Source organism: Sminthopsis crassicaudata, chromosome X (genome assembly GCF_048593235.1).
Source record: "Sminthopsis crassicaudata isolate SCR6 chromosome X, ASM4859323v1, whole genome shotgun sequence".
Classification (NCBI taxonomy): domain Eukaryota; kingdom Metazoa; phylum Chordata; class Mammalia; order Dasyuromorphia; family Dasyuridae; genus Sminthopsis; species Sminthopsis crassicaudata.
The window spans coordinates 35,337,566-35,363,633 of record NC_133623.1 but is presented as its reverse complement, the minus strand read 5'-3'; the positions used below and the strand labels follow the sequence as shown (position 1 = coordinate 35,363,633).

At 36.7% G+C, this 26,068-nt stretch overlaps 3 long non-coding RNA genes across 3 annotated transcripts; all 3 read left to right on the top strand.

The window, feature by feature from the left end:
• The first annotated feature begins 613 nt into the window (after window positions 1-613).
• On the top strand, window positions 614-3,114 carry LOC141548744 (uncharacterized). Its single transcript, XR_012484044.1, has 3 exons — window positions 614-665; window positions 1,488-1,538; window positions 3,065-3,114. It is a non-coding gene; the product is annotated as an uncharacterized LOC141548744 (long non-coding RNA).
• Window positions 3,115-5,449: 2,335 nt separating this feature from the next.
• LOC141548311 (uncharacterized) lies at window positions 5,450-9,818 on the top strand. Its single transcript, XR_012483891.1, has 6 exons — window positions 5,450-5,624; window positions 6,444-6,494; window positions 7,249-7,299; window positions 8,093-8,141; window positions 8,630-8,725; window positions 9,757-9,818. It is a non-coding gene; the product is annotated as an uncharacterized LOC141548311 (long non-coding RNA).
• A 9,069-nt stretch (window positions 9,819-18,887) lies between these two features.
• LOC141548670 (uncharacterized) lies at window positions 18,888-21,609 on the top strand. The gene is made up of 3 exons (XR_012484025.1): window positions 18,888-19,027; window positions 19,860-19,910; window positions 21,464-21,609. It is a non-coding gene; the product is annotated as an uncharacterized LOC141548670 (long non-coding RNA).
• The last annotated feature ends 4,459 nt before the right edge of the window (window positions 21,610-26,068 follow it).

Here is a 26,068-nt window from a genome sequence, read left to right as displayed (position 1 = left end):
GCGCTTTGTAAGTAAATACTGATTTGTGGAAAGTGCATTTTGTTATGGGGCATTGATTACTTTGCATACTGATTTCATATAATGGTAAAACTGGAGCCCCTAAAACTTTTTAAGAAAAAAGCGGTCACCAGGGGAAAAACAGAAGTTAAAATCTTTAAATTTTGTAATATTTTGAGCAGTTGTATATAACAATTGTATGAGAAAGGGAGTGCAATGGATGTTAATAGAGAAACAAAGAGACAGAAAAATACAAAGGGACACTTAGCAGAAGGATGTAATGGGGACAAAGGTAAGGATGCAAGGAACAAACAAGAAAAGAGGGAAGGAAGGAAGGACGGTTGAAAAGTAAAGGAAAGTGTCGGAAAAAATAATCAGACACATTGATTTCTTATCAGGAGAGCGGGGTGAAATCAATTTTCACATTAATCCAAAAATGATCAGAAGAAGCCTCCAATAACTGACAGCCATTGCTCTCTCTGTGGACCCCCTAGAGAATAGGAAAACTGACCCTGATTAAAATGGGGGATAGATCCATTTTTCCTAAAATAAGGTAGAGAGTTATGGCTGGACAGTGTAATGGAAGGATCCTATCTGCTCTCTTCCCCAACATTCTAGATCTCATTCTACAGTTGAAGAGCACGTGTCAATAAGAATCAATGCCTTCTGTAAGTATGGGTCACATCCCACTCAACCTTTTCTTTCTGGCATGATTTTGGTTTTAAAATCCAAGCTTTTAATGGGACATTTTCATCAATATTTTTACTGGGGACTGGCTCCTTAAATTCTATTCATCATTGACCTGGGGCTTTGTAAGTAAATATTGTGTTTTGGGAAATTTTATTTTATTAGAGGGCATTGATGACTTTTCCTACCAATTTCGCATAATGGAAATCATGGAGTCCCGTAAAACTTTTTAAGAAAATAGGGGTCATGGTGAGAAAACAGTTTAAACAATTTGAACAATATAAAACGTGTAATATTTTGAACAAGTACATGTAAGTTCTATAAGAAAAAGAGTGAAATGGACAGTGAGAGAGAGAATGAGACAGAGAAAAGTTAAAAGGACATGTAATAGAAAAAGAATGTAAAGTGCGTAATAAAGACGGATAGAAGGAACAAACCATAAAGGAAGAAAGGAAGGAAGCAAAGAAGGAAGAATTTAAGGAAGAAAGGGAGGAAGCAAGGATTAAAAAGGAAGGCCAAATTTAAAAATAGAAGGAAAAACTGACATGAGTTTTTGAGTTACTATTTGTAGAGTTGCGGGGAAAGCCTGTGTCATGTTAGTTAAAAAGGAAGAAAGAGAACTTGCAAGTCATGGTCGACCTCATACTTCTCAGGGGAACCCCTGGTGAGTGGGAAAAGTGGCCCCCTGCTGAGTATCAAAAGTAGCCCTATGGTAAATAGAGAAAAGGCCCATTATTCCAACAATGCTACAGAGACTAAATATATTGCAATGATCCTTATTCTTCTATTACTTTAAATTCTAGCTCTCATTCACCAGTGGCACCCCCAACTATCAATAATGACTAAGATCATCTGTAAGTATGGTCACATCCAAGTAATCCTGTTCTCTTTAGCTTGATTTAACTTTCAAAATGCAATCTTGTGCTGGGAAGTTTTCATCAATGTTTTTACCATTGGCTAGCTCCTTCAATTGTGGCTACAATGAGTTTTCGGCCTTGTAAGTAAATATTATGATTCAGGAAAATATATAATTCTCCTTGCATATATTTTGAAACTTAAAAGCTTCAGTCAAATTCTATGGCAAAAAGGTCACTTTGTGAAAATGTATAAGAATTTTAGGTGTTTGTATCTTAATAATTTTACTAAGTTTACCTCATTTCCATGAGGAAAGTGAAATGGTAGCAAGAGAATGAAAAAGGGAGACAGAAAATAAGGGACGTTTAGCAGAAATAGGATGAAAGATGGAAGAAGGGAAGATAAAAGAAGGAAGGGATGAAGGAAAGAAGGAAGAAAGGAAGGAAGAGAAGTAAGGATAAACATAGAAAGTCAACTTTCAAACTGGAAGGAAAAACCAACAAAATTCATGGAATTCTTTCTACATAACTGGAAAAAAGCCGTTCTCACATTAATTTAAAAGGAAAGAATCTCCAATTCATAGTCAACCTGGGATTTCTCAGTGGAACCCCTGCTGAGTATGAAAGGTGGCCCTGCATTACACTGGGGGAAGGTCCCATTATTGCAACAATTCTACAGAGATTAATGTCTGCACAGTATAATGCAATGGTCCTGATTTCATTGTTCTTAAACTTTTAGATCTCATTCATCAGTTCAGTACCAAGTATCAATAAGAACCAATATCCTCTCTAACATTGGGTCACATCATAGTCATACTGTTCTCTTTGGCTTGATTTCCCTTTTAAAATCCAAACCTTCCTGGGAATTTTCCTCAATGTTTTTTTTAGCAGTAGCTTGTTCCTTCAGTTTTAGCCAGAATGTATTTGGGGTCGGGTAAGTAACTATTGTAGTGAAGGAAAATATAAAATTTTGCTTGCCTAGGTTTTGAAAATAGAAAGGTTCAATAAAAAAAATTTATGGTTAAAGAGGTCACTGAAGGAAAATGTAGAGGAACTTTTATTGTATATGATTTTGACCCAGTATACTTCATTTCTGTGTGGAGAAATCCAAATAAATATCAAGAGAATGAAAAAGGAAAAAGGAAATAAAGCGAGGGACATTTAGCAGAAGTAGGATATAAGTGGGGAAAGAGGGAGGGATGAAAGATAGAAAAGAAGGAAGCAAGGAAGGAATGAAAGATAAAAATGGAGGGAAAAAAAAGAGGGAAGGAAAAACTCACCAGACCCCTTGAATTGTCATCAGGAGAGCTGAGTGAAATCCATTCTCTCATTAATCCAAAAATGATCAGGAGAAGCCTCCAATCACTGACAGCCACTGATCTCTCTGTGGACCCCCTTGGTGAATAGGAAAAGTGACCCTGGGTTAAAATGGGGGCTAGGTCCATTAATTCTTAAAATGGGAGAGAGAGTAATGGCTGGACGATGTGATGGAAGGATCCTGCCTGCTCTCTTCCCCAACATTCCAGATCTCATTCTACAGTTGAGCAGCAAGTGTCAGTAAGAATCAATGCCTTCTGTAAGTAGGGGCCACACCCCATCATGCTGTTCTCTTTGGCTTAATTTAGTTTTTAAAGTCCAAGCTTGTAATGGGACATGTTCATCAATACTTTTACTGGGGACGGGCTCCTTAAATTCTATTCATCATTCAGATGGGGCATTTTAAGTAAATACTGTGTATGGGGAAAGTGTATTTTATTATGGGGCACTGATTACTTTGCAAACTTATTTCATATAATGGTAAACCTGGATTCCCCTAAAGCTTTTTAAGAAAAAAGTGGTCACCAGGGGAAAAACAGGAAGTTAAAATCTGTAAAATATGTAATATTTTGAGGAAGTGCATACATCAATTACATCAGAAATAGAGTGCAATGGATGCTAACAGAGAAACAAAAGACAGAGAAAAATACAAAGGGACACTTAGCAGAAGAAGGATGCAATGGGACAAAGAGAAGGATGCAAGGAGCAAACAAGAAAGGAGGGATGGAAGGAAGGAAAGAAGGAAGAAAGGAAGGAAGGAAGGGAAGGAGGGAGGGAGTAAGGAAGAAGGAAAAAGCAAGAAGGATGAAGGAAAAGTGAAGGACATATTTAAAAATGTAAGGAATACATGACAATATTTGTTAAATTCTTAACTGCAGAGCCAGGTGAAAGCCTGCCTCATGTTAATTGAAAAGGAATAGAAAGAACTTGAAAGTCATGGTCGACCTCATAATTCTCTGGGGAACCCCTGGTGAGTGGGATGGTGGCCCCCTGCTGAATATCGAAGATAGACTTATGTTAAGTAGGGAAATGTCCCATTATTCCAACAATGCTACAGAGACTAATGTCTGTATAGTATATTGCAATGATCCTGACTCTTAATGTTCCTTTAAATTCTAGATCTCATTCACCAGTTGCACCCCAAGTTGACAATAAGGACCAACATCTTCAGTAAGTGTGGCCACATCCAAGTAATCATGTTCTCTTTAGCTTGATTTACCTTTTAAATCCAACCTTGTTATGGAAAGTTTTCATCAGTGTTTTTACCATTAGCTAGCTCCTTCAATTGTGGCTACAATAAGTTTTCAGCCTTGTAAGTAAATATTATGATTCAAGAAAATATATAATTATCCTTGCATATATTTTGAAACTTAAAACCTTCAGTAAACTTCTATGGCAAAAAAGGTCACTATGTGAACATGTATAAGAATTTTTGGTGTTCATATCTTAATATTTTTACCAAGCTTAACTTATTTTGATGACAAAAGTGTAATGGGTAGCAAGAGAATGAAAAAGGGAAACAGAAAATAAGGGACATTTAGCAGAAATAGGATGAAAGATGAAAGAAGGGAAAAAGAAGGAAGGAAGGAAGAAAGGAAAAAAAAGGAAGAAAGCAAGGAAGGAGTTAAGGAAGAAGGGAAGCAAGGATAAAAATAGAAAGTCAGATTTTGAAATGGAAGGAAAAGCCAAAAAGATTCAATGAATTATTTTTTGTATAGGCAAAAGAAAGCAGTCCTCACCTTAATTTAAAAGGAACAGAAAGAACCTCCAAGTCACTGTCAACCTGGGATTTCTTAATGGACCCCGTCCTGAGGATGAAAGGTAGCCCCAGGTTAAGTGGGGAAAGATCCTATTATTCAAAAAATGCTACAGAGATTAATGTCTGCACAGTATAATGCAGTGGTCCTGATTCCAGTCTTCCTTAAACTTCTAGATCTCATTCATTAGTTGTGTACCAAGTTTCAATAAGGATCAATATCCTCTCTAAGTAGGGGTCACATCCCAGTCATACTGTTCTCTTTGGCTTGACTTACCTTTTAAAATCTAATCTTGTCCTGGGAATTTTCATCAATGTTTTTACTAGTGGCATGTTTAGCCAGAATGTATTTGGGGCCTGGTAAGTAACTATTATGGTGCAGGAAAATATACAATTTTGCTTGACTATATTTGAAAGTAGAAAGCTTCAATAAAAATTTTTATGGTTAAAGAGGTCACTGAGGGAAAAAGTAGAGGAACTATTGTTGTATATAACATACTAATATTTTGACCCTGTGTACCTTGCTTCTATGACAGGAGATAAAAAGAATAGTGAGAAAATTAAAAAAAAGGGGGGGAAAGCAATGAATATTTAGCAGAAGTGTAGGATATTATAGGGGGGGAAAGAGGGAAAAAGGAAAGATTCAAAAGAAGGAAGCAAAGAAGGAACAAAAGATAAAAATGGAGGGAAAAACAATAAGTGAAGGAAAAACTCACCAGACCCCTTGAATTCTCATCAGGAGAGCTGAGTGAAATCCAGTCTCTCATTAACCCAAAAATGATCAGGAGAAGCCTCCAAATCACTGATATCCACTGATCTCTCAGTGAACCCTCTGGTGAGTAGGAAAACTGCCCCTTCATTAAAATGGGGGATAAGTCCATTAATTGCTAAAATGGGATAGAGAGTAATGGCTGAAAGGTATAATGAAAGGATCCTGACTGCTCTCTTCCCCAACATTCTAGATCTCAGTCTACAGTTGGGCAGCAAAGTGTCAATAAGAATCTATGTCTAATGTAAGTATGGGTAATACCCCACTCATCCTTTTCTCTGACATGATTTAGGTTTTAAAATCCAAGCTTGTAAGAGGAAATTTTCATCAATACTTTTACTGGGGACTGGCTCCTTAAATTCTATTCATCATTGATATGGGGCTTTGTAAGTAATTATTGTGTTTTGAGAATTTTTATTTTATTATACGGCATTGATGGCTTTTCATACCGATTTCACATGATCTCAATCCTGTAGTCCCCTAAAACTTTTAAGAAAAAAGGGGTCACCGGTGGAAAATAGTTGAAGCAATTTGAACAATTTAAACCGTGTAATATTTTGAACCAGTATATATAAGTTCTATGAGAAAAAAGAATGAAATGGATAGTGAGAAAGAGAATAAGGGACAGAGAAAAGTGAAAAAGGACATGTAATAGAAAAAGAATGTAAAGTGTGTCATAAGGAGGGATGGAAGGAACAAACACAAACCAAAAAGGAGGAAAGGAAAGAAGGAAGGAAGCAAAGAAGGTGGAAATGAAGGAAGAAAGGGAAGAAGGAAGGATTAAAAGGGAAGGCCAAATTTAAAAATAGAAGGAAAACTGACATGATTGTTTGAATTATTATCTGTAGGGTTGGGTGAAAGTATGTGTCGTGTTAATTAAAAAGGAAGAGAAAGAACTTGCAGGTCATGGTCAACCTCAATTCTGAGGGGAACCCCTGCTGAGTATCAAAGGTAGCCCTATGCTAAGTAGGGAAAAGGACCATTTTTTCCACAATGCTACAGAGACTAATGTTTGCACAGGATATTGCAATGATCCTGACTCTTCTGTTCCTCTAAATTCCAGATCTCATTCACCAGTTGCATCCCAATTTGTCAATAAGGACCAAGGTCTTCTGTAAGTATGGTCACATCCAAGTAATCCTGTTCTCTTTAGCTTGATTTACCTTTTAAATCCAACCTTCTGCTGGGAAGTTTTCATCGATATTTTTACCAACAGCGAGCTCCTTCAGTTGTGGCTACAATGAGTTTTTGGCCTTGTAAGTAAATATTATGATTCATGAAATATATATCATTCTTGTTGCATATATTTTGAATCTTAAAAGTTTCAACAAATATTTTATGGCAAAAAGGTCACTTTGTGAAAATGTGTAAGAATTTTAGGTGTTCATAACTTAATATTTTTACTAAGTTTACCTCATTTCGATGAGGAAATTCAATGGGTATTAAGGGAATGAAAAAGAGAGACAGAAAATAAGGGACATTTAGTAGAAGTAGGATAAAAGAGGAAGGAATGGAAGAGAAAAGGGCAAAAGGAAGGAAGAAAGGAAGGAAGGCATTAAGGAAGGAATGAGGGAAGCAAGGATAAAAATAGAAAGTCAAACTTTAAAATGGAAGGAAAAACAAACAAGATTCGATGAATTCTTTTCTGCTTAGCTGGGAGAAAGCAGTTCTCACGTTAATTTAAAAGTAACAGAAAGAACCTACAAGTCATTGTCAACCTGGGATTTCTCAGTGGACCCCCTGCTGAGTATGAAAGGTGGCCCCAGTTGAAATGGGGGAAGGTCCCATTATTCCAGAAAAACTACAGAAATTACTGTCTACACAGCATATTGCAATGTTCCTGACTCCTCTGTTCCTTTAAATTCTAGATCTCATTCACCAGTTATACCCCAAGTTATCAATAATGACCAATATCTTCTGTAAGTATGGGTAATCCTATTCACTTTGACTTGATTTACCTTTGAAAATCCAACCTTGTATGTGCAAGTTTTCATCAATACTTTTACTATGAACTAGCTCCTTAAATAGTGCTCATCGTTCACATGGGACTTTGTAAGTAAATATTGTGTTTTGGGAAATTATGTTTTACTAAGGGTCATTGATTACTTTGCATAGCAGTGTCCTATTATGATAAACCTGGAGTCCCATAAAAGTTTTTAAGGAAAAATTGGTCATCAAGAGAAAAAGTACAGGGTCATTAATTAACACTTAAAATGTATAATAATTTAAGGAAGTATATATATCAGGTATATGAGAATCAGAGTGCATTGAATTGTGAGAGGAGGTTGAAAGATAGAGTAAAATAAAAAGGGACATTTAGCAGAAGCAGGATGTAAGGGAGAACATAGGTAGGTATGGAAGCATTAAACAAGAATGGAGGGAAGAAAGGAAGGAAGGAAGGATGGAAAGAAAGAGGGAAAGAAAAATAAAAATGAAAAAAACAAATTTATAAATGGATGGAAAAACTGACAAGATTCATTGATTCTTTTCTCATAGCTGGGAGAAAGCATTTATCACATTAATTAAAATGGAACAAAAAGAACCTCCAAGTCATTTTCAATCTTGCATTACTTAGTGGACCCCCTGCTGAGTATAGAAGGTGTACCTGGGTTAAAATGGGGGAAGGTCCCATTGTTCCAAAAATTCTACAGAGACTAATGTCTGCACAGTATAATGCAATGATCCTGACTAATTTATTCCTGAAACTTCTAGATCTCATTCTTCAATTGAGCACCAAGTGTCAATAAGGACCAATATTTCTGTAAGTATGGCTCAAATCCCAGTCATCATCTTCTCTTTGTCTTAATTTAGCTTTTAAAATCCAAACTTTTGCTGGGAATTGTCATGAATATTTTTGCCAATGGCTTTCTCTATCAATTGTGGCCAGAATTGCTTTGGCGCCTTGTAAGTTAATATTGTGTTTAAGGAAATTATATAATTGCACTTGCATATGTTTGAAAATAGCTTGCTAAAATTAAAAATAATTATGACAAAAGAGACCATTGAGGGAAAAAGTACATGAATTGTAAGTGTATATAACTTACTAATATTTTGACACAGTGTACCTCACTTCTATGACGAGATCCAAAAAGATAGAGAGAGAATGAAAAAGTGAAAGAAAGAGAAATGAAGGGACATTTAGCAGAAATAAGATATAAGTGGGGAAAGAGGGAGGGAAAGAAATATGAAAAGGGAGGGAAAAATAAAAAGGATCAGAAAAACTAATCACACACATTGTATTCTCATCAGGGGAGCTGTGTGAAATCAATTCTCACATTACTCCAAAAGTGATCAGGAGAATCCTCCAAGTCAATGACAGCCACTGTTCTCTCAGTGGAGCCTCTGGTGAGTAGGAAAACTGACCCTGGGTTAAAATGGGGGATAACGGTCCATTTTTCCTAAAACAGGAGAGAGAGTAATGGCTGGACAGTGTAATGGAAGGGTCTTGACTGCTCTCTTCCCCAACATTCTAGATCTCAGTCTACAGTTGAGCAACATGTGTCAATAAAAATCAATGTCTTCTGTGAGTATGGGTTTCACACCAGCCTTGCTGTTCTCTTTGGCTTGATTCAGCTTTTAAATCCAAGCTTGTGCTGGGAAATTTTCATCAATATTTTTCTGGGGACTAGCTTCTTCAACTTTGTTTTTCAATCTCATGATGCTTTGTATGTAAATATTTTGGTTCAAGTAATTATATTTTACTATGGGGAATGGATTACTTTGCAAATCAATGTCATAAAATGGTAAACCTAGAGTCCTCTAAAACATTTTAAGAAAAAAGTGCTTGACAGGGAAAATGTACAGGAACGTAAGTAAACTCTTTAAAACTTGTGATATTTTGACCAAGTATATATGAGTTGATGAGAAAAAGAGTGCAATGGATCATGAGAGAAGAGGAAAAAGACACAGAAAAATTAAAAAATGATATTTAATGGAATAAGGATGTAATGGGGAACATAGGGTGGAATGGAAGGAACAAATAAAGTAGTGAAGGAAGGGAGGAAGGAAGGGAGAAAGGAGTGAAAGAAGGAAGGAGGGAAGAAAGGAAGGAAGGAAGGAGAAAGAAGGATGAATAAAAATGGTAGGACAAAATTAAAAATGGAAGGAAAACTGACAAGATTCATTAAATTCTTATCTGCAGAGCTGAGTGAAAGCATATCTCATGTTAATTAAAAAGAAACAGAAAGGACCTCCAAGTCAAGGTGGACCTATTCTCAGGGCAACCCCTGGTTAGTAAGAAAGGTGGCCCCTGCTGAGTATCTGAGATAGCTCTATGTTAAGTAGGAAAAAGGCCCCTTATTCCAACAATGCTATATAGACTAATGACTCCCAGGATATTGCAATGATCCTAACTTCTCTGTTCCTTTAAATTCTAGATCTCATTCACCAGTTGCACACCAAGTTGTCAATAAGGACCATTGTCTTCTGTAAGTATGGGTCACATCCAAATAATCCTGTTCTCTTTAGCTTGATTTACCTTTTAAATCCAATCTTGTGCTGGGATGTTTTCATCAGTGTTTTTACCAGTGGCTAGCTCCTTCAATTGTGGCTACAACGAGGTTTCAGCCTTGTAAGTACATATTGTATTTCAGGAAAATATATCATTCTTGTTGCATATATTTTGAATCTTAAAAGTTTCAACAAATGTTTTATGGCAAAAAGGTCGCTTTGTGAAAATGTATAAGAATTTTAGGCTTTCATAACTTAATATTTTTACCAAGTTTACCTCATTTTGATGAGGAAACTTAAATGGGTACCAAGGAATGAAAAAGAGAGACAAGAAAATAAGGGACATTTAGCAGAAGTAGGATAAAAGAGGCAGGAAGGGAAATAGAAAAGAAGGCCAGAAAGAAGGAAGGAAGCAAGCAAGCAAGGAAGCAAGGAAGGAAGGAAGGAAAGAAGGATGGATAAAAATGTAAAGTCAAATTTTAAAATGGATGGAAAAATAACAAGATTCAATGAATTCTTTTCTGCTTAGCAGGGAGAAAGCAGTTTTCAAGTTAATTTAAAAGGAACTGAAAAAACCTCCAAGTCATTGCCAACCTGGGATTTCTCAGTGGACCCCCTGCTGAGTATGGGAGGAGGTCCCATTATTCTAAAAATTCTATAGAAATTAATGTCTACACAGTATAATACAGTGGTCCTGATTCCAGTCTTCCTGAAACTTCTAGATCTCATTCATCAGTTTATCAGCAAGCATCCATAAGGACCAATATCCTCTCTAAGTATAGGTCACATCCCAGTCATACTGTTCTCTTTGGCTTGATTTACCTTTTAAAATCCAAACTTATGCTGGGAATTTTCATCAATGTTTTTATCAGTGGCTTCCTCCTTCAATTTTGGCCACATTGTGTTTGGGGCCTGGTAAGTAAATATTGTGGCGCAGGGAAATATATCATTGTACTTGCCTTTGTTTTGAAAATAGAAAGTTTCAATAAAAAAAAAACTCATGGTTAAAGAGGTCACTGAGGGAAAAAGTACAGGAACTATTGTTGTATACAATTTACTAATATTTTGACCCAGTGTACCTCACTTGTATGAGAAGAGATCCAAAAAGATAGTGAGACAAGAAAAAGAGAGAGAATGTAAGGGATATTTAGCAGATGTAGGATATTATAAATTTGGGAAATAGGGAGGGAGGAAAGACAGAAAAGAACAAAGTAAAGAAGGAACAAAAGATAAAGTAAGGGAAAAACAATAAGTCAAGGGAAAACTCACTAGACCACCTTGAATTCTCTATCAGCAGAACTGAGTGAAAGCCATTCTCCCATTAATTCAAAAATGATCAGAAGAAGCCTCCAATCATTGACAGGCCCTGATCTCTCCATGGACCCCCTGGTGAGTGGGAAATCAGACCCTGGATCAAAATGGGGGCTAGGACCATTAATTGCTAAAATGGGATACTGAGTAATGGCTGGACTGTGTGATGGAAGGATCCTGCCTGTTCTTTCCCCCAACATTCTAGATCTCAGTCTACAGTTGAGCAGCAAGTGTCAATAAGAATCAATGCTTTCTGGAACTATAGGTTACAGCCCAGTTAAAAGGTCCTCTCTGTGTTTTGATTTACTTTTTCATCTCCAAGCTTGTGCTGAGAAATTGTCATCAGTACTTTTCCTGTCAACTAGCTCCTTAAATTGTGCTCATCATTCCCATGGGGATTTGTAAGTAAATGTTTTGTTTGTGGCAGTTATGTTTGACTATCAGGCATTGATTCCTTTGCATATCATTTTTCTATAAATGTAAATGAGTAGTCCCCTAAAAAATTTTAAAAGAAAAGGGGTCATGAGGACATAAGGACAGGAAGCTGAACAATTCAAAACTTGTAATATTTTGAACAAGTTTATCGAACTTGTATGAGAAGAAGAATGAAATGGACAGGGAGAGAGAGAAAGAAATACAGAGAAAAATTAAAAAGGACAGGTAATAGAAAAAGGATAAAAACTAGCTCATAAAGAGGGATGGAAGGAACAATCTAAAAAGGAAGGAAGAAGAAAGCAAAGAAGGAAGAAATGAAGGGAGGAAGGAAGGATTAAAAGGGAAGGTGAAATTAAATAATCCAAGGAAAAACTGACATGATTCTTTGAATTACTATCTGTAGAGTAGCGTGTAAGTGTGTCTCATGTTAATTAAAAAGGAACAGAAAGAACTTGCTAGTCATGGCCAACAGAATAATTCTCAGGGGAACCCCTGGTAAGTAGGAAAGGTGGCCCCCTGCTGAGTATCACAGATGGCCCTGGTGTAAAATGGGGAAAAGTCCCACTATTCCAAAAAGCTATAGGAACTGGTGTCTGCACAGTATAATGCCATGGTCCTGACTCCTCTGTTCTTTAAAATTCTAGATCTCATTCACCTGTTGAGCACCAAGTGTCAATAAGGACCAAGATTGTTTGTAAGTATGGGTCACATCCCAGTCATCCTCTTCTCCTTGGCTTGATTTATCTTTTAAAATCCAACCTCGTGCTGGGACATTTTCATCAATACCTTTACTGGTGGTGGCAGACTGCTTAACTTGTGCTCTGCATGCGTATGCAGCTTTGTAAGTAAATAATGTGTTTCAGGAAAATATATATTTACTATAAGGCATTAAACTGCATACAGATTTCACATAATGGTAAACCTGGAGTCCCTAACAATTTTGAAGAAAAGAGAGGTCACCTGGGATAAAAGTTGCAGGAAGATTAACTCTTTAAAACTTGTAATATTTTCATCAAATAAATACCAATTGTATGAGAAAAACAGTGAAATGGATAATGAGAGAGAAGGAAAAAGAGAAACATAAAAAGGTACACATGTCAGAAAAAGGATGTAATGAGGGCCATAGGGAGGGGTAGAAGGAACAAGCAAGGAAGAAGGGAAGGATGGAAGAAATAGAGGAAGGAAGGAAGGAAGGAAGGAAGGAGGGAAGGAAGCATACAAATGGAAAGATAAATTTAAAAATGGAAGGAAAACTGAAAAGATTCATGGAAATATTTTCTTCATAACCAGTGGAAGCAACTCTCATATTAAATATAGGAAAAAGAAAGTACCACCAAGTCATTGTCAATCTTTTATATCTCAGTGGACCCGCTGGAGAGTAGGAATGATGGCCCCCTGCTGGGTATAAAAGGTAGAATTGGGCCCATTATTCCAAAAATGCTACAGACATTAACATGTGCACAGTACAGTGCAATGGTCCTGACTAATCTCTTCCTTAAACTTGTAGATCTCATTCATTAGTTGAGCACTAACTGAAAGGAAGAAACAATATCCTTTGTAAGTACGGCTCACATCCCAGCCATCCTCTTCTCTCTTGGGTGTGATTTACCTTTTAAAATCCAACCTGGTGCTTCGATGTTTTCATCAATGAATATTTTCAGTTGCGTGGTCCTACAGCTGGGCCCAAAATAGGTTTGGGGCCTTGTATATAATTACTTGAGTCCAGAAAAATTTATATTTGTCCTTGCATATGTTTTGAGAATAAAGTCCTTCAATAAAAATATTTTATAGTTAAAGAAGTCACTGGGGGAAAAGGACAGGAACTGTAGGTATATATATATATATATATATATATATATATATATATATATATATACATACATACATATATATATATATCTTGCTAATATTTTGACCCAGTGTACCTCACTTCTATGAGAAGAGATCCAAAAGTATAGCGAGAGAAGGAAAAGGAAAGAGAAAACAACGGACATTTAGCAGAAATAGGATATAAGTGGGGAATGATTGAGGGAGAAAAGATAGAAAGGAAGGAAAGAATGAAGGAAGGATAAAAAAGGGGGAAAAAATAAAAAGCAAGGCAAAAACTGACCAGAAACATTGAATTATCATCAGGAGAGTGGGGTGAATCAATTCTCATATTAATCCAAAAATGATCCGGAGAAACCTCCAATAACTGACAGCCATTGCTCTCTCAATGGAACCCCTGGTGAGTAGGAAAAATGGCCCTGGGTTAAAATGGGGGCTAGATCCATTAATTCCTAAAATAGGATAGAGAATGATGGCTGGATGGTGTAATGGAAGGATCCTGCCTGCTCTCTTCCCCAACATTCTAGATCTCAATCTACAGTTGAGCAGCAAGTGTCAATAAGAATCAATAATTTATGTAAGTATGGGTCATAGCCCACTCAACCTTTTCTCTCTGGCATGAATTAAGTTTTAAAATCCAAGATTGTAATAGGAAATTTTCATCAATACTTTTAGTGGGCACTGGCTCCTTAAATTCTATTCATCATTGACATGGGACTTTGTAAGTAAATATTGTGTTTTGGGAAATTTTATTTTATTATGGGGCATTGATTGATTACTTTGGATGCCGATTTTATATAATGGCAATCCTGGAGTCTCCTAAAACTTTTTAAGAAAAAGGAGTCACCACAGGAAAAAACAAGAAGTTAAAATCTTTAAAATTTGCAATATTTTGAGCAAGTGTATATCAATTGTTTGAGAAGCAGAGTGCAATGGATCACGAGATGGGGTTAAAAGAGACAGAGAAAAATAAAAAGGGACATTTAATAGAAGAAGGATGGAATGGAAGACATAGGTAGGAATGGAAGCATCAAACAAGAGCGGAGGGAAGAAAGAAGGAAGGAGGGAAAAAGGAAGGAAGGAAGTCATAAAGAAGCAAGGAATAAAGAAGGATGAAGAAAAACTGAAGGATGTATTTAAAAATGGAATGAAGAACTGACAAGATTCTTTAAATTCGTATCTGCAGCCCCAGGTGAAAGCATGTGACATGTGATTTAAAAAGGACCAGAAAGAACCTCCAAGTCATGATCAACCACATGATTCTCAGGGGAACCCGTGGTGAGTTGGAAACGTGGCAACCTATAAAGTATCAAAAGTTGTCCTAAGTTAATTTGGGAAAAGGCCCATTATTCAAGAAATGTTACAGAGACTAATGTCTACACAGCATAATGCAATGATCTTGACTCCACTGTTCCTTTAAATTCTAGATCTCATTCACCAGTTGCATCCCAAGTTATCAATAATGACCAATATCTCCTGTAAGTATGGGTCACCTCCAAGTAATCCTGTTCACTTTGGCTTGATTTACCTTTGAAAATCCAACCTTGTATGTGCAAGTTTTCATCAATACTTTTACTGTGAACTAGCTCTTTAAATAGTGCTCATCATTCACATGGGATTTTGTAAGTAAATATTGTGTTTTGGGAAATTATTTTACTAAGGGTCATTGATTACTTTGCATAGCAGTGTCATATAATGATAATCCTGGAGTCCCATAAAAGTTTTTAAGAAAAAAAAATAGTCATCAAGACAAAAGTACAGGATCATTAACTCTTCTAAATGTATAATATTTTGAGTGAGTCTATATCAGTTATACAAGAATCTGAGTGTATTGTTTTGTGAGAGGGGGTTAAAAGATAGAGAGTAAAATAAAATGGTACTTTCAGCAGAAGTAGGATGTAAGGGAGGACATAGGTACAGATGGAAGTCTCAAACAAAAATGGAGGGAAGAAAGGAAGGAAGGAAGGATGGAAGGAAAGAGGGAAAGAAAAATGAAAATGGAAAGAGAAATTTACAAAAGGATGGAAAAACTGACAAGATTCATTGAATTCTTTTCCGCAAAGCTGGGAGAAAGCATTTATCACATTAATTAAAAAGGAACAGAAAGAACCTCCAAGTCATTGTCAACCTTGCTTTACTTAGTGGACCCCCTGCTGTGTATAGAAGGTGGACCTGGGTTGAAATGGGGGAAGGTCCTATTATTCCAAAAATGCTACAGAGACTAATGTCTGAAAAGAATAATGCAATGATCCTGAGTAATCTCTTCCTGAAACTTCTAGATCTCATTCTTCCGTTGAGCACCAAATGGCAATAAGGACCAACGCTTCTGTAAGTATGGCTCAGATCCCAGTTATCATCTTCTCTTTGGCTTAATTCAGCTTTTAAAATCCAAACTTCTGCTGGGAATTGTCATGAATGGTTTTACCAATGGCTTGATCTATCAGTTGTGGCCAGAATAGCTTTGGGACCTTGTAAGTAAATATTGTGTTTAAGGAAAACATATAATTGCACTTGCTTATGTTTGAAAATAGCAAGCTAAAATAAAAAAAAATGACAAAAAAGGCCACTGAGGGATAAAGTGCATGAATTGTAAGTGTATATAACTTACTAATATTTTGACACAGTGTACCTCACTTCTATGACGAGATCCAAAAAGATAGCGAGAGAATGAAAAAGTGAGAGAAAGAGAAACGAAGGGACATTTAGCAGAAGTAGGATATAAGTGGGGAAAGAGGGAGGGAAACAAAGAAGGAATGAAAGATAAAAAGGGAGGGAAAAATATAAAGGATCAGAAAAACTAATCTGACACATTGTATTCTCATCAGGGGAGCTGCCTGAAATCAATTCTCAAGTTACTTGAAATGTGATCAGGCGAATCCTCCAAGTCTCTTGACAGCAACGGTTCTCTCAGTGGAGCCTCTGGTGAGTAGGAAAACTGACCCTTGGTTAAAATAGGGGTTTAGGTCCATTCATTGATAAAATGGAATGCAGAGTTATGGTTGGACGGTGTAATGGAAGGATCCTGCCTGCTCTCTTCCCCAACATTCTGGATCTCATCCTACAGTTGAGCAGCATGTGTCAATAAGAATCAATGCCTTCTGTAAGTATGGGCCACACTCTAGTCTTGCTGTTTTTTCCGCCTTCATTTAGCTTTTAAAGTCCAAGCTTGTGCTGTGAAATTTTCATCAATACTGTTCCTGAGGACTAGCTCCTTCAGCTGTGTTTTTTAATCTCATGAGGCTTTATATGTAAATATTTTGGTTAAAGAAATTATATTTTACTATGGGGAATTGATTACTTTGCATACCAGTGTCATAAAATGGTAAATCTGGAGTCCCCTAAACCATTTTAAGAAAACGGTGCTCGTCAGAGAAAATGTACAGGAACGTAAGTAGACTCTTTAAAACTTGTGATATTTTGACTAAGTATATATCAATTGTATGAGAAAAAGAATGCAATGGATCATGAGAGAAGAGGAAAAAGAGACACAGAAAAATAAAAAGTGATATTTAACAAAAGAAGGATGTAATGGGGAACATAGGGAGGAATGGAAGGAACAAAGTAGTGGAGGAAGGGAGGAAGGAATGAAAGAAGGAAGGAAGGGAGGAAGGAATGAAAGAAGGAAGAAAGGAAGGAAGGAGAAAGAAGGATGAATTAAAATGGGAGGACAAAATTAAAAATTGAAGGAAAAACTGACAATATTCATTAACTTTTTTTCTGCAGAGCTGGGTGAAAACAAGTCTCACGTTAATTAAAAAGGAACAGAAAGCACCTCAGAGTCAAGATCGACCACATTATTCTCAGGGGAAGCCCTGGTGAGTAGGAAAGGTGGCCCCCTATGAGTATCAAAGATAGCCTTATGCTAAGTAGGGAAAAGGCCCATTATTCCAACAATGCAACAGAGACTAATGTCTGCACAGGATATTGCAATGATCCTGACTCTTCTGTTCCTTTAAATTCTAGATCTCATTCACCAGTTGCATTCCAAGTTGTGAATAAGGACCAAGGTCTTCTGTAAGTTTAGGTCACATCTAAGTAATTCTTTTCTCTTTGGCTTGATTTACCTTTTAAATCCAACCTTGTGCTGGGACGTTTTCATCAGTGTTTTTACTAGTGGCTAGCTCCTTCAATTGTAGCTATAGCGAGTTTTCAGCCTTGTAAGTACATATTGTATTTCAGGAAAATATATAATTTTCCTTGCATATATTTTGAATCTTAAAAGTTTCAACAAATATTTTATGGCAAAAAGGTCACTTTGTGAAAATGTATAAGAATTTTAGGTGTTCATAACTTAATATTTTTACCAAGTTTACCTCATTTCGATGAGGAAACTCAAATGAGTACCAAGGGAATAAAAAAGAGAGACAGAAAATAAGGGATATTTAGCAGAAGTAGGATAAAAGAGGCAGGAAGGGAAGAGAAAAGAAGGGTAAAAGGAAGGAAGGAAGGAAGGAAGGAAGGAAGGAAGGAAGGAAGGAAGGAAGGAAGGAAGGAAGGAAGGATAAAAATGGAAAAACAAATTTTAAAATAGAAGGAAAATCAACATGATTCAATAAATTCTTTTCTACTTAGCCTGGAGAAAGCAGTTCTCACGTTAATTTAAAAGGAACAGAAATAACTTACAAGTCTTTGTCAACCTGGGATTTCTCATTGGACCCTCTGCTGAGTATGAAAGGTGGCCCTGCATTACACTGGGGGAAGGTCCCATTATTGCAGCAATTTTACAGACATTAATGTCTGCACAATGTAATGCAGTGGTCCTGATTCCAGTCTTCTGAAACTTCTAGGTCTCATTCATCAGTTGAGCACCAAGTATCAATAAGGACCAATATCTTCTCTAAGTATGGGTCACATCCCAGTCATACTGTTCTCTTTGGCTTGATTTATCTTTTTAAATCCAAACTTATCCTAGGAATTTTCATCAATGTTTTTCCCAGTGGCTTACTCCTTCAATTTTGGCCGCATTGTGTTTGGGGCCTGGTAAGTAAATATTGTAGTGCAGGGAAATAGCATTGTACTTGCCTTCGTTCTGAAAATAGAAAGCTTCAATAAAAGATTTCATGATTAAAGAGGTCACTGAGCGAAAAAGTAGAAGAACTGTTGTTGTATATAACTTACTAATATTCTGACCCAGTGTACCTCACTTGTATGAGAAGAGATCCAAAAGGATAGTGAGAGAAGAAAAAAAAGAGAGAAAGAGAGAAAGCAAGGGATATTTAGCAGAAATAGGATATTTTAAGTGCAGAAAGAGGGAGGGAAGAAAGATAGAAAAGAAGGAACAAAAGTTAAAAAGGGGAGGGAAAAACAATAATAAGTGAAGGAAAAACTCACCAGACCCCTTGAATTCTCATCAGCCGAGGTGAGTGAAATCAATTCTCTCATTAATCCAACAATGATCAGAAGAAGCCTCCAAGACACTGACAGTCACTGATCTCTCAGTGGACCCCCTGGAGAGTAGGAAAACTGGCCCTTGGTTAAAATAGGGTATAGGTCCATTAATTCCTAAAATGGGAGAGAGTAATGGCTGGACGGTGTAATGGAAGTTTCCTGCCTGTTTTCTTCCCCAACATTCTAGATCTCAGTCTACAGTTGAGCAGCAAGTGTCAATAAGAATCAATGCCTTTTGTAAGTATGGGTCACACTGCAGACATGATATTCTCTCTGACTTGATTTAACTTTTAAAATCCAAGGTTTTGCTGGGAAATTTTCATCAATACTTTTACTGGGGACTGGCTCCTTAAATTCTGTTCATCATTGATATGGGGCTTCATAAGTAAATACTGTATTTTGGGAAATTTTATTTTATTATAAGGCATTGATGACTTTTCATACCGATTTCATATAATGGCAAACCTGGAATCCCCTAAATTTTTTTAAGAAAGAGGGGGTCACTGGGGGAAAACAGCTTAAATAATTAGAACAATTTAAAACGTGCAATATTTTGAACAAGTATATGTAAGTTCTATGAGAAAACGAATGAAATGGACTGCAAGAGAGAAAATAAGAGACAGAGTAAAATATAAAAGGACATGTAATAGAAAAAGGATATAAAGTGGATCATAAAGACAGATGTAAGGAACAAAACAAAAAGGAGGAAAGGAAGGAAGGAAGGAAGTTAAGAAGGAAGAAGGGGAGGAAGGAAGGATTAAAAGGTAAGGCCAAATTTAAAAATAGAAGGAAAAAATGACATGATTCTTTGAATTACTATCTCTAGAGTTGTGTGAAAGCATGTGTCATGTTAATTAAAAAACGAAGAGAAAAAACTTGCAGGTCATGGTCTACCTCATAACTATCAGGGGAAGCCGTGATGAGTAGCAAAGGTGGCCCCTTGCTGAGTATCAAAGATAGCCCCCTAAGCTAAGTAGGGAAAAGGCCCGTTATTCCAAAATGCTACAGAGACTAATGTCTGCCAAGGATATTGCAATGATCCTGACTCATCTGTTCCTTTAAATTCTAGATCTCATTTACCAGTTGCACCCCAAGTTGGCAATAAGGAACAAGATCTTCTGTAAGTATGGTCACATCCAAGTTATCCTGTTGTCTTTAGCTTGATTTACTTTTTAAATCCAACCTTGTTCTGGGAAGTTTTCATCAGTGTTTTTACCATTGGCTAGCTCCTTCAATTGTGGCTACAATGAGTTTTTGGCCTTGTAACTAAAGGTTGTGATTCAGGAAAATATATAATTCTTCTTCCATATATTTTGAATCTTAAAAACTTCAAGATAATTTTATTGCAAAAAGGTCACTATGTGAACATGTATAAGAATTGTTGGTGTTCATATCTTAATATTTTTACAAAGTTTACCTCATTTTGATGAGGAAATTCAAATGTGTAGAAAGAGAATGAAAAAAGGGAGACAGAAAATGGACATTTAGCAGAAGTAGGATGAAAGATGGAAGAAGGGAAGATAAAAAGGAAGGAACAAAGGAAAGAAGAAAGGAAGGAAAGAATTAAGGAAGGAAGGAGGGATGGAAAGATGAACATGGAAAGTCACCTTATAAAATGGAAGGAAAAACCAACAAGATTAATTGAATTCTTTCCTGATAACTGGGGAAAAAACAGTGTTCAACTTAATTTAAAAGGAAGAGAAAGAACCGCCAAGTCATTGTCAACACCTAGGATTTCTCAGTGGACCCCCTGCTGAGTATGAAAGGTGGTACCAGGTGAAATGGGGAAGGTCCCATTATTCCAAATATTCTACAGAGATTAATGTCTGCACAGTCTAATGCAATGGTCCTGATTCCAGTCTTCATTAAACTTCTAGATCTCATTCATCCGTTGAGAACCAAGTGTCAATAAGGACCAATATCCTCTTAAAGTATGGGTCACATCCCAGTCATACTGATCTCTTTGGCTTGATTTGCCTTTTAAAATCCAAACCTGTCCTGGGAATTTTTCGCAGTGTTTTTTAACAGTGGCTTTTGCCTTCAGTTTTAGCCAGAATGGCTTGGGGCCTTGGTAAGTAAATATTGTAGCCAAGGAAAATATAAAATCGTGCTTGCCTATGTTTTGAAAAGAGAAAGCTTTAATAATAAACATTTTTAGTGAAAGAGGTGACTGAGTGAAATAGTAGAGGAACTATTATTGTATATAATTTACTAATATTTTGACCCAGTATAACTTCATTTCTAAGGGGAGAAATCCAAATAAATAACAAAAGAATGAAAAAGACAAAAGGAAAGAAAGTGAGGGACATTTAGCAGAAGTAGGATATAAGTGGGGAAAGACTGAGGGATGAAAGAAAGAAAAGAAGGAAGCAAGGAAGCAATGAATGATTAAAAGGGAGGGAAAAACAAAAAGTGAAGGAAAAACTCACCAGACCACTTGAATTCTCATCAGAAGAGCTGAGTAAAATCCATTTTCTCATTAATTCAAAAATGATCAGGAGAAGCGCCAATCACTGAAAGCCACTGATATCTCCATGGACCCCATGGTGAATAGGAAAAGTGACCCTGGGTTGAAATGGGGACTAGGTCCATTTATTGTTAAAATGGGAGAGAGTGTAATGGCTGGACAGTATAATGGAAGTATCTTGACTACTCTCTTCCCCAACATTCCAGATCTCATTCTACAGTTGAGCAGCAAGTGTCAGTAAGAATCAATGCCTTCTGTAAGTATGGGCCACACCCCATCATGCTGTTCTCTTTGGCTTAATTTAGTTTTTAAAGTCCAAGGTTGTAATGGGACATGTTCATCAATACTTTTACTGGGGACGGACTCCTTAAATTCTATTCATCATTGAGATGGGGCTTTGCAAGTAAGTACTGTGTTTGTGGAAAGTATATTTTATTATGGGGCATTGATTACTTTGCATACTGATTTCATATAATGATAAACCTAGAGTCCCCTAAAGCTTTTTAAGAAAAAAGTGGTCACCAGGGGAAAAACAGGAAGTTAAAATCTTTAAAATTTGTAATATTTTGACCAGGTGTATATATCAATTGTATGAGAAAGGTAGTGCAATGGATACTAACAGAGACACAAAGAGACAGAAAAATACAAAGGGACACATAGCAGAAGAAGGATGTAATAGGGACAAAGATAAGGATGCAAAGAAAAACAAGAAAGGAGGGAAGGAATGAAGGAAACAAGAAAGTAAGGATGGATGGAAAGAAGGAAGGATAAAAAGAAAAGAAAGATAAAAAGTGTTGGAAAAAATAATCAGACACATTGAATTCTCATCAACAGAGCGGGGTGAAATCAATTTTCACATTAATCCAAAAATGATCAGAAGAAGCCTCCAATAACTGACAGCCATTGCTCTCTCCGTGGACCCCCTAGAGAGTAGGAAAACTGACCCTGATTAAAATGGGGGATAGATCCATTTTTCCTAAAACAGTATAGAGAGTCATGGCTGGAGAGTGTAATGGAAGTATCTTGACTACTATCTTCCCGAATATTCTAGATCTCATTCTACAGTTGAGCAGCACATGTCAATAAGAATCAATGCTTTCTGGAACTACAGGTTATACTCCAGTTATGGGGTGTCCTCTCTGGTTTGATTTATATTTTAATTTCCAAGCTTGTGCTGAGAAACTGTCATCAGTACTTTTCCTGGCCACTAGCTCCTTAAATTGTATTCATCATTCCCATGGGGCTTTGTAAGTAAATGTGTTTCGGGCAGTTATGTTTGACTATCAGGCATTGATTCCTTTCATTATCATTTTTCTATAAATAAAAACCAGGAGTCCCCTAACAATTTTTTAAAAGAAAAGGGGTCATGAGGACAAAAGGACAGGAAGTGGAACAATTCAAAACTTGTAATATTTTGAACAAGTTTATGTAAGTTCTATGAGAAAAAGAATGAAATGGACAGTGAGAGAGAGAGAGAGAGAGAAAGAGACAGAGAAAAATTAAAAAGGACATGTAATAGAAAAGGGACCTAAACTGGCTCATAAAGAGTGATGGAAGGAACAATCTAAAAAGGAACAAAGGAAGGAAGAAGAAAGCAAAGAAGGAAGAAATGAAGGGAGTAAGGAAGGATTAAAAGAGAAGGTCAAATTAAAAAATACAAGGAAAAAATGACAATATTCTTTGAATTACTATCTGTATATTCACGTGTAAGTGTCTCTCATGTTAATTAAAAAGGAAAGAAACAACTTTCTAGTCATGGCCAACCCCAAAATCCTCAGGGGAATCCCTGGTGAGTAGGAAAGGTGGCCCCCTGCTGAGTATCACAGATGGCCCTGGTGTAAAATGGGGAAAAGTCCCACTATTACCAAAAAGCTATAGGAACTGGTGTCTGCACAGTATAATGCCATGGTCCTGACTCCTCTGTTCTTTAAAATTCTACATCTCATTCACCAGTTGAGCATCATGTCAATAAGGACCAAGATTGTTTGTAAGTATGGGTCACATCCCAGTCATCCTCTTCTCCTTGGCTTTATCCTTTTAAAATCCACCCTTGTACAAGGACATTTTCATCAATATATTTACCAGTGGTGGCAAACTCCTTAACTTTTGCTCGGCATGCATATGCGGCTTTGTAAGTAAATGATGTCTTTTAGGAAAATATATTTTATTATCAGGCATTAAACTGTTAGCATACTGATTTCGTATAATGGTAAACCTGGAGTCCCCTAACAATTTTTAAGAAAAGAGGGGTCAACTGGGATAAAAGTTGCACGAAGATTAACTCATTAAAACTTCTAATATTCTCATCAAATAAATGCTACTTGTATGAGAAAAACAGTGAAATGGACAATGAGAGAGAAGGAAAAAGAGACAGAATTATAAAAAGGGACACATATCAGAAAAAAGGATGTAATGAGGGCCATAGGGAGGGATAGAAGGAACAAGCAAGAAAGAAGTGAAGAATAGAAAAGAGGAAGGAAGGAAGAACGGAAGGAAGGAGGGAAGGAAGCATACAAATGGAAAGATAAATTTAAAAATGGAAGGAAAACCTGAGAATATTCATGGAAATCTTTTCTTCATAACCAGTAAAAGCTACTCTCACAATAAACATAAGTGAAAAGAAAGTAGCACCAAGTCACCAATCTTGTATATCTCAGGGGACCCCCTGGAGAGTAGGAATGGTGGCCCCCTGCTGGGCATAAAAGGTGGAATTGGATTTAAATGGGGGAAGGGCCCATTATTCCAAAACATGTGCACAGTACAGTGCAATGGTCCTGACTAATCTCTTCCTTAAACTTGTAGATCTCATTCATTAGTTGAGCACTAACTGAAAGGAAGGAACAATATCCTCTGTAAGTATGGCTCACATCTCAATCATCCTTTTCTCTCTTGGGTGTGATTTACCTTTTAAAATCTAACCTGGTGCTGGGATGTTTTCATCAATGTTTATTATCAGTTGCGTGGTCCTACAGCTGGTGCCAGAATAAGTTTGGGGCCTTGTATATAATTACTTTGGTGCAGAAAAAATTATAATTGTCCTTGCATATGTTTTGAGAATAAAATGCTTCAATAAAAATATTTTGTGGTTAAAGAGGTCACTGCGGGGAAAGGACAGGAACTGTAGGTGTATACAACTTGCTAATATTTTGACCAAGTGTACCTTACTTCTATGAGAAGAGATACAAAAGTATAGCGAGAGATAGAAAAAGAGAAAGAGAGATACCAAAGGACATTTAGCAGAAGTGGGATATAAGTGGGGAAAGAGGGAGGGAGAAAATATAGAAAGGAAGTAAGGAAGGAAAGAAAGGAAGGATAAAAAGGAGGGAAAAATAAAAAGCGAGGGAAAAACTGACCAGAAACATTGAATTGTCAGTAGGAGAGTGCGGTGAAGCAATTCTCACCTTAATCGAAAAATGAGGAGAAGCCTCCAATAACTGACAGCCATTACTCTCTCAATGGACCCCCTGGTGAGTAGGAAAACTGACCCTTGGTTAAAATGGGGGCTAGGTCCATTAATTCTTAAAATGGGATAGAGTGTAATGGCTGGACTCTGTAATGGAAGGATCCTGCCTGCTCTCTTCCCCAACATTCTAGATCACAGTCTACAGTTGAGCAGCAAGTGTCAATAAGAATCAATGGGTTCTGTAATTATAGGTCACATCCCATCATGCTGTTCTCTTTGGCTTGATTCAACTTTTAAAGTCCAAGCTTGTGCTACGAAATTTTCATCAATATTTTTTCTGGGGACTAGCTCCTTCAACTGTGTTTTTCAATCTCATTAGGCTTTGTATGTTAATATTTTGTTCAAGAAATTATATTTTACTATGGGGTATGGATTACCTTGCATACCAATATCATAAAATGGTGAACCTGGAGTCCCATAAAACAATTTAAGAAAAAAGTGTTCTTCAGGGAAAATGTACAGGAACGTAAGTAAACTCTTTAAAACTTGTGATATTTTGACCAAGTATATATCAGTGGCATGAGAAAAAGAGTGCAATGGATTGTGGGAGAAGAGGAAAAAGAGACAGAGAAAAATAAAAAGTGATATTTAACAGAAGAAGGATGTAATGGGGAACATAGGGAGGGATGGAAGGAACAAATACCATAGCGAAGAAGGAAGGAATGAAAGAAGGAAGGAACGAAGAAAGGAAGGAAGGAAGGAGAAAGAAGGATGAATAAAAATGGGAGGACAAAATTAAAAATGGAAGGAAAAACTGACAAGATTCAATAAATTCTTATCTGTAGAGCTGGGTGAAAGCATGTCTCATGTTAATTAAAAAGGAACAGAGAATCTCAGCCTCAAGGTCGACCACATTATTTTCAGGGGAAGCCCTGGTGAGTAGGAAAGGTGGCCCCCTGTGAGTATCAAAGATAGCCTTATGCTAAGTAGGGAAAAGGCCCATTATTCCAACATTGCTACAGAGACTAATGTCTGCACAGGATATTGCAATGATCCTGAGTCTTCTGTTCCTTTAAATTCTAGATCTCATTCACCAGTTGCACCCAAAGTTGTCAATAAGGACCAAGGTCTTCTGTAAGTCTGGTCACATCCAAATAATCCTGTTCTCTTTAGCTTGATTTACCTTTTAAATCTAACATTGTGCTGGGAAGTTTTCATCAATGTGGCTAGCTCCTTCAATTGTGGCTACAACGAGCTTTCAGCCTTGTAAGTAAATATTGTATTTCAGGAAAATATATCATTCTCCTTGCATATATTTTGAATCTTAAAAGTTTCAACAAATATTTTATGGTGAAAAGGTCGCTTTGCGAAAATGTATAAGAATTTTAGGTGTTCATAGCTTAATATT